Below are 12,028 nucleotides of genomic sequence, written 5' to 3'. Positions count from 1 at the left end.
AGCCGCGGCCGAGGAGGTCTCACCGATCCCGGCGTGATTCCAGCCAGGCCCGGTACCCTATACCGAACTCTACAGGGTGGCTGTATCCGGGACCCTGGAACCCTGGGCGGGGAGCCTAGGGGCGAGAGGGGCCCCATGGAGCTCGGGCAGACTAGAAGTACCCTCGTCTGCCCGCTGGAGGGCGCCCTTCCCGGAGCGGAGGGGACCCCCAAGCGACCAAGTGCAAGCCGAGTTTGGAGCTCGAAACCCGGCCACACTTGGTAGTATGTCCCGGTGAGGAACATGCCCATGGAAGTAAGAGCTCAGCGGGAGCAGCCACTCAGGCTACCCGGGAATGTGTCACTGTCCCCCGGCCAAGACTTGGCGGCAAGTCCCGGGGAGGAATAGTGCCCATGGAAGTAGCTCAGCGGGAGCAGCCGCTCAGGCTACCCGGGAATGTGTCACTGTCCCCCGGCCAGACTTGGCGGCAGGTCCCGGGGAGGAATAGTGCTCATGGAAGTAGCTCAGCGGGAGCAGCTGCTGAGGCTACCCGGGAATGTGTCACTGTCCCTGGGCCACACTTGGTCGTTGGTTCCTGATGAGGAACATGCCCATGGAAGTAAGAGTTCAGCGGGAGCAGCCGCTCAGGGCTACCCGGGAATGTGTCACTGTCCCCCGGCCAGACTTGGCGGCAGGTCCCGGGGAGGAATAGTGCCCATGGAAGTCGGAGCTCCAGCCTCCAAGTTGACCTCAGCGGGAGCAGCCGCTGAGGCTACCCGGGCATGGGTGACTGTTCCCCGGCCACACTTGGTCGGAGGTCCCGGTGTGGAACATGCCCATGGAAGTTGAAGGGAAGAGAACCGCGAAAGGGAGTTTGGAGGCTGAGCCGCGGCCGAGGAGGTCTCACCGATCCCGGCGTGATTCCAGCCAGGCCCGGTACCCTATACCGAACTCGACAGGGTGGCTGTATCCGGGACCCTGGAACCCTGGGCGGGGAGCCTAGGGGCGAGAGGGGCCCCATGGAGCTCGGGCAGACTAGAAGTACCCTCGTCTGCCCGCTGGAGGGCGCCCTTCCCGGAGCGGAGGGGACCCCCCAAGCGACCAAGTGCAAGCCGAGTTTGGAGCTCGAAACCCGGCCACACTTGGTAGTTGGTCCCGGTGAGGAACATGCCCATGGAAGTAAGAGCTCAGCGGGAGCAGCCACTCAGGCTACCCGGCAATGTGTCACTGTCCCCCGGCCAAGACTTGGCGGCAAGTCCCGGGGAGGAATAGTGCCCATGGAAGTAGCTCAGCGGGAGCAGCTGCTGAGGCTACCCGGGAATGTGTCACTGTCCCCCGGCCAGACTTGGCGGCAGGTCCCGGGGAGGAATAGTGCTCATGGAAGTAGCTCAGCGGGAGCAGCTGCTGAGGCTACCCGGGAATGTGTCACTGTCCCTGGGCAACACTTGGTCGTTGGTTCCTGATGAGGAACATGCCCATGGAAGTAAGAGTTCAGCGGGAGAAGCCGCTCAAGCTACCCGGGAATGTGTCACTGTCCCCCGGCCAGACTTGGCGGCAGGTCCCGGGGAGGAACAGTGCCCATGGAAGTCGGAGCTCCAACCTCCAAGTTGACCTCAGCGGGAGCACTTGCTGAGGCTACCCGGGCATGGGCGACTGTTCCCCGGCCACACTTGGTCGGAGGTCCCGGTGTGGAACATGCCCATGGAAGTTGAAGGGAAGAGAACCGCGAAAGGGAGTTTGGAGGCTGAGCCGCGGCCGAGGAGGTCTCACCGATCCCGGCGTGATTCCAGCCAGGCCCGGTACCCTATACCGAACTCGGCAGGGTGGCTGTATCCGGGACCCTGGAACCCTGGGCGGGGAGCCTAGGGGCGAGAGGGGCCCCATGGAGCTCGGGCAGACTAGAAGTACCCTCGTCTGCCCGCTGGAGGGCGCCCTTCCCGGAGCGGAGGGGACCCCCAAGCGACCAAGTGCAAGCCGAGTTTGGAGCTCGAAACCCGGCCACACTTGGTAGTATGTCCCGGTGAGGAACATGCCCATGGAAGTAAGAGCTCAGCGGGAGCAGCCACTCAGGCTACCCGGGAATGTGTCACTGTCCCCCGGCCAAGACTTGGCGGCAAGTCCCGGGGAGGAATAGTGCCCATGGAAGTAGCTCAGCGGGAGCAGCCGCTCAGGCTACCCGGGAATGTGTCACTGTCCCCCGGCCAGACTTGGCGGCAGGTCCCGGGGAGGAATAGTGCTCATGGAAGTAGCTCAGCGGGAGCAGCTGCTGAGGCTACCCGGGAATGTGTCACTGTCCATGGGCCACACTTGGTCGTTGGTTCCTGATGAGGAACATGCCCATGGAAGTAAGAGTTCAGCGGGAGCAGCCGCTCAGGGCTACCCGGGAATGTGTCACTGTCCCCCGGCCAGACTTGGCGGCAGGTCCCGGGGAGGAATAGTGCCCATGGAAGTCGGAGCTCCAGCCTCCAAGTTGACCTCAGCGGGAGCAGCCGCTGAGGCTACCCGGGCATGGGTGACTGTTCCCCGGCCACACTTGGTCGGAGGTCCCGGTGTGGAACATGCCCATGGAAGTTGAAGGGAAGAGAACCGCGAAAGGGAGTTTGGAGGCTGAGCCGCGGCCGAGGAGGTCTCACCGATCCCGGCGTGATTCCAGCCAGGCCCGGTACCCTATACCGAACTCGACAGGGTGGCTGTATCCGGGACCCTGGAACCCTGGGCGGGGAGCCTAGGGGCGAGAGGGGCCCCATGGAGCTCGGGCAGACTAGAAGTACCCTCGTCTGCCCGCTGGAGGGCGCCCTTCCCGGAGCGGAGGGGACCCCCCAAGCGACCAAGTGCAAGCCGAGTTTGGAGCTCGAAACCCGGCCACACTTGGTAGTTGGTCCCGGTGAGGAACATGCCCATGGAAGTAAGAGCTCAGCGGGAGCAGCCACTCAGGCTACCCGGCAATGTGTCACTGTCCCCCGGCCAAGACTTGGCGGCAAGTCCCGGGGAGGAATAGTGCCCATGGAAGTAGCTCAGCGGGAGCAGCCACTCAGGCTACACGGGAATGTGTCACTGTCCCTCGGCCACACTTGGTCGTAGGTCCCGGTGAGGAACATGCCCATGGAAGTCGGAGCTCCAACCTCCAACCGGGTGAAGCCTCCGAGAGCTAGCCGGGAATAGGGCGCCAATCCCGGCTACCGCCCTCCAGGCTTGCCCCGGTCGAAAGACCTACGTCCTCGCACCAGCACAAGCGCAAAAATTTTCTAAGTGTGGGAGAACCGAGGACCCGCCCGGTGGCACTCTGCCTCTCGCTGCCGCCCTCCTGGAAGCGTCCTCGGTCACTGTGTGTGCGGCAGATATCAGAGCTCCGGAAAGGTGAAAAAGAACCGGTAAGAGGGCGAATCCGGCAGCTCCCTGCCGGGCGAGGACCACCGCGAGCGGCGGGGACGTCAGACGGGAGACGCGCGGCGGACCTTCCGTCGGAGTGCCTGGGATTTTGACCTCGGAGAAGTTCGAAAAAATTATGCGGTCGGAGCTGTCTGCCTTGGCCGGGGAAGGCTCACCGCCGGCGGCTGCCAACCCCTGGCTTGCCCGCTGGATGCCCTTTCGGAGGCTGCTGAAAAAGAACTGTCAGGCGGGCACCTCTCGGAAGAACCGCAGACCAAAACGACCGGTAAAAATTTTGGGCGATCCGACACGTAGTGCACCTTCGGCGGCAGAGAAAAGCAGCAAAAATACCGGTCAGAGAAGGGGAGTTTTGGTCGACTCTGCCAGGTTTTTGCACTAAGTCAGATCCGTAATGCCAGCGGGACTGAGTCGCTTTTGCGTGCCGTGGTCCTGGAGGCCTGCTCGGACAGAGCGGTCCTTCGGGTCCCGCGGGAAGGGGCATTTCATGTTCCTCTGCGGGAGGTGATCCATTTTCTGCGGGAAATGGCGAGCCCCTTCGGCTACAAGAGTGTGTAGGTCCCGCTCAACAGTCTACGTCCTTAACCATCGGGGACTTTGTAGATTTTGCCCAAAATCGCTCTCCGCAGAACAGAGCGTGAGGTCTCCGCGGCGGAGGCCGGAAAAGGTGCGAGGTGAGCGGCATGGTATGACTGGGCTCGTGCCGCTCACTGCTACCCGGAGCGTGGCGCCCTCCGGGTAAAAAGCTAGCCGGGGCGAGTAGGTGGGTTGACGGGCGCATAAGCAACGCCGTCCCCGCCGTACAAGGTGCCGGTGGCCTGGCGAACCACCGGCGTAAGGCTAGCCAGGGCGTACCGCGGGGCAGAGGGCGCATAAGCCACGCTCTCTCTCCATCCCACCAGCACAAGCGAAAAATTTTCAAAGTGTGGGAGAACCGGCTTCCCGACCGGTGGCACTCTGCCTCTCTCTGCCGCCCTCCTGGAAGCGTCCTCGGTCACTCGGAGTACGGCAGATTTAAGAGCTCCGGAATGGTGAAAAAGAACCGGAGAGAGGGCGACTCCGGCTTCTCTCTGCCGGGCGAGGACCACCGCAGGCGGCGGGGACCTCTGACAGGAGGCGGCGCTGCGGGCAGGCTTTCTAAGTGCCTGGGCTTTTGGCCTCGGCGAAAGTCGAAAAAATTATGCGGTCGGAGCTTTCTGCCCCGGCCGGGGAAGGCTCACCGCCGGCGGCTGCCAACCCCTGGCTTGCCCGCTGGATGCCCTTTCGGAGGCTGCTGAAAAAGAACTGTCAGGCGGGCACCTCTCGGAAGAACCGCAGACCAAAACGACCGGTAAAAATTTTGGGCGATCCGACCCGTAGTGCACCTTCGGCGGCAGAGAAAAGCAACAAAAATACCGGTCAGAGAAGGGGAGTTTTGGTCGACTCTGCCAGGTTTTTGCACTAAGTCAGATCCGTAATGCCAGCGGGACTGAGTCGCTTTTGCGTGCCGTGGTCCTGGAGGCCTGCTCGGACAGAGCGGTCCTGCGGGTCCCGCGGGAAGGGGCATTTCATGTTCCTCTGCGGGAGGTGATCCATTTTCTGCGGGAAATGGCGAGCCCCTTCGGCTACAAGAGTGTGTAGGTCCCGCTCAACAGTCTACGTCCTTAACCATCGGGGACTTTGTAGATTTTGCCCAAAATCGCTCTCCGCAGAACAGAGCGTGAGGTCTCCGCGGCGGAGGCCGGAAAAGGTGCGAGGTGAGCGGCATGGTATGACTGGGCTCGTGCCGCTCACTGCTACCCGGAGCGTGGCGCCCTCCGGGTAAAAGGCTAGCCGGGGCGAGTAGGTGGGATGACGGGCGCATAAGCAACGCCGTCCCCGCCGTACAAGGTGCCGGTGGCCTGGCGAACCACCGGCGTAAGGCTAGCCAGGGCGTACCGCGGGGCAGAGGGCGCATAAGCCACGCTCTCTCTCCATCCCACCAGCACAAGCGAAATATTTTCAAAGTGTGGGAGAACCGGCTTCCCGACCGGTGGCACTCTGCCTCTCGCTGCCGCCCTCCTGGAAGCGTCCTCGGTCACTCGGAGTACGGCAGATTTAAGAGCTCCGGAATGGTGAAAAAGAACCGGAGAGAGGGCGACTCCGGCTTCTCTCTGCCGGGCGAGGACCACCGCAGGCGGCGGGGACGTCTGACAGGAGACGGCGCTGCGGGCAGGCTTTAAAAGTGCATGGGGTTTTGGCCTCGGCAAAAGTCGAAAAAATTATGCGGTCGGAGCTGTCTGCCCCGGCCGGGGAAGGCTCACCGCCGGCGGCTGCCAACCCCTGGCTTGCCCGCTGGATGCCCTTTCGGAGGCTTCTGAAAAAGAACTGTCAGGCGGGCACCTCTCGGAAGAACCGCAGACCAAAACGACCGGTAAAAATTTTGGGCGATCCGACCCGTAGTGCACCTTCGGCGGCAGAGAAAAGCAACAAAAATACCGGTCAGAGAAGGGGAGTTTTGGTCGACTCTGCCAGGTTTTTGCACTAAGTCAGATCCGTAATGCCAGCGGGACTGAGTCGCTTTTGCGTGCCGTGGTCCTGGAGGCCTGCTCGGACAGAGCGGTCCTGCGGGTCCCGCGGGAAGGGGCATTTCATGTTCCTCTGCGGGAGGTGATCCATTTTCTGCGGGAAATGGCGAGCCCCTTCGGCTACAAGAGTGTGTAGGTCCCGCTCAACAGTCTACGTCCTTAACCATCGGGGACTTTGTAGATTTTGCCCAAAATCGCTCTCCGCAGAACAGAGCGTGAGGTCTCCGCGGCGGAGGCCGGAAAAGGTGCGAGGTGAGCGGCATGGTATGACTGGGCTCGTGCCGCTCACTGCTACCCGGAGCGTGGCGCCCTCCGGGTAAAAGGCTAGCCGGGGCGAGTAGGTGGGATGACGGGCGCATAAGCAACGCCGTCCCCGCCGTACAAGGTGCCGGTGGCCTGGCGAACCACCGGCGTAAGGCTAGCCAAGGGCGTACCGCGGGGCAGAGGGCGCATAAGCCACGCCGTCCCCGCTGTACAAGGTGCCGGTGGCCTGGCGAACCACCGGCGTAAGGCTAGCCAAGGGCGTACCGCGGGGCAGAGGGCGCATAAGCCACGCTCTCTCTCCATCCCACCAGAACAAGCGAAAAAATTTCAAAGTGTGGGAGAACCGGCTTCCCGACCGGTGGCACTCTGCCTCTCGCTGCCGCCCTCCTGGAAGCGTCCTCGGTCACTCGGTGTCCGGCAGATTTCAGAGCTCCGGAATGGTGAAAAAGAACCGGTGAGAGGGCGAATCCGGCTTCTCTCTGCCGGGCGAGGACCACCGCAGGCGGCAAGGGACGTCTGCCAGGAGACGGCGCTGCGGGCAGGCTTTAAAAGTGCATGGGGTTTTGGCCTCGGCGAAAGTCGAAAAAATTTTGCGGTCGGAGCTGTCTGCCCCGGCCGGGGAAGGCTCACCGCCGGCGGCTGCCAACCCCTGGCTTGCCCGCTGGATGCCCTTTCGGAGGCTGCTGAAAAAGAACTGTCAGGCGGGCACCTCTCGGAAGAACCGCAGACCAAAACGACCGGTAAAAATTTTGGGCGATCCGACCCTCAGTGCACCTTCGGCGGCAGAGAAAAGCAACAAAAACACCGGTCAAAGAAGGGAGGTTTTGGTCGACTCTGCCTGGTTTTTGCACAAAGTCAGATCCGTAATGCCAGCGGGACTGAGTCGCTTTTGCGTGCCGTGGTCCTGGAGGCCTGCTCGGACAGAGCGGTCCTTCGGGTCCCGCGGGAAGGGGCATTTCATGTTCCTCTGCGGGAGGTGGTCCATTTTCTGCGGGAAATGGCGAGCCCCATCGGCTACAAGAGTGTGTAGGTCCCGCTCAACAGTCTACGTCCTTAACCATCGGGGACTTTGTAGATTTTGGCAGAAATCGCCCCCCGCAGGTCCTAGCGGGAGGTCTCCGCGGCGGAGGCCGGAGAGGGCGCGAGGTGAGCGGCATGGTATGACTGGGTTCGTGCCGCTCACTGGTACCCGGAGCGTGGCGCCCTCCGGGTAAAAGGCTAGCCGGGGCGAGTAGGTTGGTTGACGGGCGCATAAGCCACGCCGTCCCCGCCGTACAAGGTGCCGGTGGCCTGGCGAACCACCGGCGTAAGGCCAGCCAGGGCGGACCGCGGGGCAGAGGGCGCATAAGCCACGCTCTCTCTCCATCCCACCAGAACAAGCGAAAAATTTTCAAAGTGTGGGAGAACCGGCGACCCGACCGGTGGCACTCTGCCTCTCGCTGCCGCCCTCCTGGAAGCGTCCTCGGTCACTCGGTGTCCGGCAGATTTCAGAGCTCCGGAATGGTGAAAAAGAACCGGAGAGGGGGCGACTCCGGCTTCTCTCTGCCGGGCGAGGACCACCGCAGGCGGCAAGGGACGTCTGACAGGAGACGGCGCTGCGGGCAGGCTTTAAAAGTGCATGGGGTTTTGGCCTCGGCGAAAGTCGAAAAAATTTTGCGGTCGGAGCCGTCTGCCCCGGCCGGGGAAGGCTCACCGCCGGCGGCTGCCAACCCCTGGCTTGCCCGCTGGATGGCCTTTCGGAGGCTGCTGAAAAAGAACTGTCAGGCGGGCACCTCTCGGAAGAACCGCAGACCAAAACGACCGGTAAAAATTTTGGGCGATCCGACCCTCAGTGCACCTTCGGCGGCAGAGAAAAGCATCAAAAATACCGGTCAAAGAAGCGAGGTTTTGGTCGACTCTGCCAGGTTTTTCCACAAAGTGTTGGCATCGTGCGGCGTCGCGCTTTGCCGTACCGTATCCCCAATGGAGCGGCGCCCGGCGGGGTAGGCTAGCCATGTGAGGTCGAGGGCGGGAGGACGGGACGTAAGCCAGGCCGTTCTCCACAAGAAATTCCGGACGCGGAGACCCCTTCTCCGCCCTACGGTCCCCAATGGGGTGGCGCCCGGCGGGTGAGGCTAGCCATGGGAGGACGGGACGTAAGCCAGGCCGTTCTCCACAAGAAATTCCGTACGCGGAGACCCCTTCTCCGCCCTACGGTCCCCAATGGGGTGGCGCCCGGCGGGTGAGGCTAGCCATGTGAGGTCGAGGGCGGGAGGACGGGACGTAAGCCAGGCCGTTCTCCACAAGTAAATTCCGGACGCGGAGACCCCTTCTCCGCCCTACGGTCCCCAATGGGGTGGCGCCCGGCGGGTGAGGCTAGCCGTGTGAGGTCGAGGGCGGGAGGACGGGACGTAAGCCAGGCCGTTCTCCACAAGTAAATTCCGGACGCGGAGACCCCTTCTCCGCCCTACGGTCCCCAATGGGGTGGCGCCCGGCGGGTGAGGCTAGCCATGTGAGGTCGAGGGCGGGAGGACGGGACGTAAGCCAGGCCGTTCTCCACAAGTAAATTCCGGACGCGGAGACCCCTTCTCCGCCCTACGGTCCCCAATGGGGTGGCTCCCGGCGGGTGAGGCTAGCCATGTGAGGTCGAGGGCGGGAGGACGGGACGCAAGCCAGGCCGTTCTCCACAAACTCCCAGCGGTAGAGTCTCGGCTCTCCGCTCTTTTGATCGATCTGACACAGCGCGATCCGGCGGGGCAGGGCACTTTGCTCGGTCAGGGGTATTGGCCCCGGCCGGTTTATGGTAAAGCGTTCCTTAGCCTCAGTCTTGGTCGCGCATCAATCCCCCGCTCCCCGTGAGCGGCTGTCGTCCTCTGCCTAAGGTTGTGTAGCGCGGTGCCAGTGTGGTCCTCGCACGGCCCCGCTCCTGCCACAGCGGTAGGACTCTCTGCTTCGGCTGAGGTTTGCTACGAAGCGTATGGAACGGGCGTACTCCACCGTACCGTGGGTGGGGGGCGGCGGCGGCGGCGGCAGCGTCCAGCGCGGAGCTCCGGCTCCCGCGGCAGCGCCTCGCCTAGTGTCCCTCGGGCAAGTCCAATCGCCCCCCGCCCGGTCGGAGAGCGCAGACACACCTCTGTGTCCACGGTTTATTTCCGCAGCACGAAAAGGGACGGCTCCCGCCTGCTCCTCGCGGCGGCGACGAGGCTTAGACCCACCGTGGCGTATCCGCGGTAGGTATGCTCGTCGGTCGGAGGAGCGGTTGCGGTCGAGTGGTCCCCAGTGTACCCTGTTAGCGCTGCCCGCCTACGCCTGAAGAGCTGCGGACCGAGAAAAAGGTTCGCTCCGCTGCTGACGGCGAAGCGCGCGGCACGCCGCGGAAGAGGAGAGGGAGCGGTCGCCCCCGGGGCGGCTCCCCTCCGAGTCCGGCAGAAGCAGAGATTGTAGCGGAGGGGGGGTTTCTAAATTCCCCGGGCGTGTTATCCCCAGCGGTAGCCTTTGAACTCTTCAACCGCAAGCACGATCGCACGTTCACAGCACCCGTCACTAGGAGCCGGGCCAGAGGCGGGCGGCAGACGAAACCGACATGAGCGCTTAAGGGTATTGCACCCCCGGCGCCCAGACCCTGGAAATTGAGTCTGCCCCCAAAGCCCACCCGCGTCCTCCTTGGCGCTCCCGGAGTACATGGTCGTAGATGGGCCATCGGTCGCTAATGCCAAACTGCGTCCCAGGGGTGCGTCCCCTCTGACCAACGGCAGACCCATCCCTCTCGCCAATCCGCGGATCCCCGCCAGGTCCCGAACAGGGCTCGTCCTTTAGCGTTTCAAATGCGCCCTCCCCGCCATACGAGGGGTTGAGGACCGTAGCCTTCCCTTACGAGAGGCACCAGGGGTGCGCCTGCTCGAGGGCCCGGCCGTGGGCGTAACGCTTGGGCCGCCCGGGGGAGTCGGTAGACCATGGGAGACCAACACTCGCACACGAACGTTGCCCGTGCTTTTGTGGAAGAGAGCTTCTTGCGAGGTTGTCGCTGCGGTGGCGCCCGGACAAACCCTATCCCTAAAACTTCTGGGGAATTGGCGTCTAAGCCTGCACCCTGCTCGGTATCCCTGCACCCACGAAGGGGGCCGTGGAAGGCTTGGGGTCGCGCCGGCGAAACCGACCGGATGCCCGGGGTACTGAACCCCCGGGGTCCCACCCTGGAAATTGAGCCGTCCGACCCCGCCACGTCTTCCTAGTGCTCTCCTTGGCTCCCCCGCCTGTGGGCATCGTTAGGGGCTGCGGTCATCAGCGCCGGCTAAGCTTCGGCAACACGGCCGACCCACCCCTTCGGCGCCTGGGGGTGCCTGGTCCCAGTCCGGGCCGTTCCGTAGGGGCGGCTATCCCTTACATGAGGGACTCGGTGCGTCCGCTCGGGCTGCGGGGCTCCGGCTCCGACAGCCGGGGAGCTGGTTTTGACCGCGGGCCTCCACGGGAACCGGCAGGGGCCGGACTAGGCGTCAAGCCGAAAATAACCCCGGCACCCTCTGCTTCCAAAGCGAGGGGACCTTTGGCCGAGCGGGGGCACCGGAAGCCGAACCGACCCCAACCCCTCTTCTTACCCCAGGGCTGGGCTGACCAATCCCCTGATCGGGTCTAAAATGGAAGAAGGGGATTCGAGGGAAGGGGCTGGCGGAAGGCAGTTGCCCGACGGAGTAGGCGAAGGCCAGGCCGTTTCCGAGTCCCGAGCAGAGGAGGGCGAACTCGGCTCTTCATCGACCGACGGCGAGGCGAGGGCGGTGGCTGCCGCGGGGAAGACTCCATTGCTCGTCAGCGCGCTAGGAGCGGGGCCGACTGGCTGCTCGGGGTATGGCATCCCCGGGGGCCCACCCTGGAAATCTTCGCTCCTCAGCCGCTGCAGGTTATAAGGTCCCGCCGCGCGTAAGCGCTCAACTCTCCGACCCACGGATGTCGAGCCCATGGTGAGCCGGCCGTTTCGTACGGGGAAAAGGGGTCCTCTGGCCCCACATCGATCGAGGGGGTTTAGATCCGCGGAGGCACGCACCGCGAGGCGAATCGCTGCTTTTCCCCAAGAGGTTAACCTTCAAACCACCGAGTAGGTTCGGGGCAGGGCCGACAGCCTGCACTGGGGAATTGCATCCCTGGTGGGGCGACCCTGGAAATCTCTGCCCCTTTCCACTCTTTCGGTTGGGCCTCTCGTCGGGGCGAGCGTAAGTCGGCAAGCAGACGTGGGAAGAGGCTTCTTACCGGTGACACTCCCTTCGTGAGAGAGGCAGGTACTCGCCCCGGACCCCGGTCCAAATCTGCGCGGGCTGGACGGTCTCGGCCCTAGCCGAAGGCCGCTCCCGCGAAGCCAGGGAGCCGAAAATAACCCCGACACCCTCCGCGACCTCGCGTGCTTCCAAAGCGAGGGGAACCTTTGGCCGAGCGGGGCACCCGAAGCCGAACCGACCCCAACCCCTCTTCTTACCCCAGGGCTGGGCTGACCAATCCCCTGATCGGGTCTAAAATGGAAGAAGGGGATTCGAGGGAAGGGGCTGGCGGAAGGCAGTTGCCCGACGGAGTAGGCGAAGGCCAGGCCGTTTCAAAATCCCGAGCAGAGGAAGGGCGAACGACGTTCTTCATCGACCGACGGCGAGGCTAGGGCGAGGGCGGTGGCTGCCGCGGGGAAGACTCCATTGCTTGCCAGCGTGCTAGGAGCGGGGCCGACAGGCTGCTCGGGGTATGGCATCCCCGGGGGCCCACCCTGGAAATCTTCGCTCCTCAGTCGCTGCAGGTTATAAGGTCCCGCCGCGCGTAAGCGCTCAACTCCCCGACCCACGGACGTCGAGCCCATGGTGAGCTGACAGTTTCGTACGGGGAAAAGGGGTCCTCTGGCC

Source organism: Engystomops pustulosus, unplaced genomic scaffold, assembly GCF_040894005.1.
Source record: "Engystomops pustulosus unplaced genomic scaffold, aEngPut4.maternal MAT_SCAFFOLD_144, whole genome shotgun sequence".
Lineage (NCBI taxonomy): Eukaryota > Metazoa > Chordata > Amphibia > Anura > Leptodactylidae > Engystomops > Engystomops pustulosus.
The sequence above is the reverse complement of the archived record's forward strand: the minus strand, read 5'-3'. Positions refer to the sequence as shown.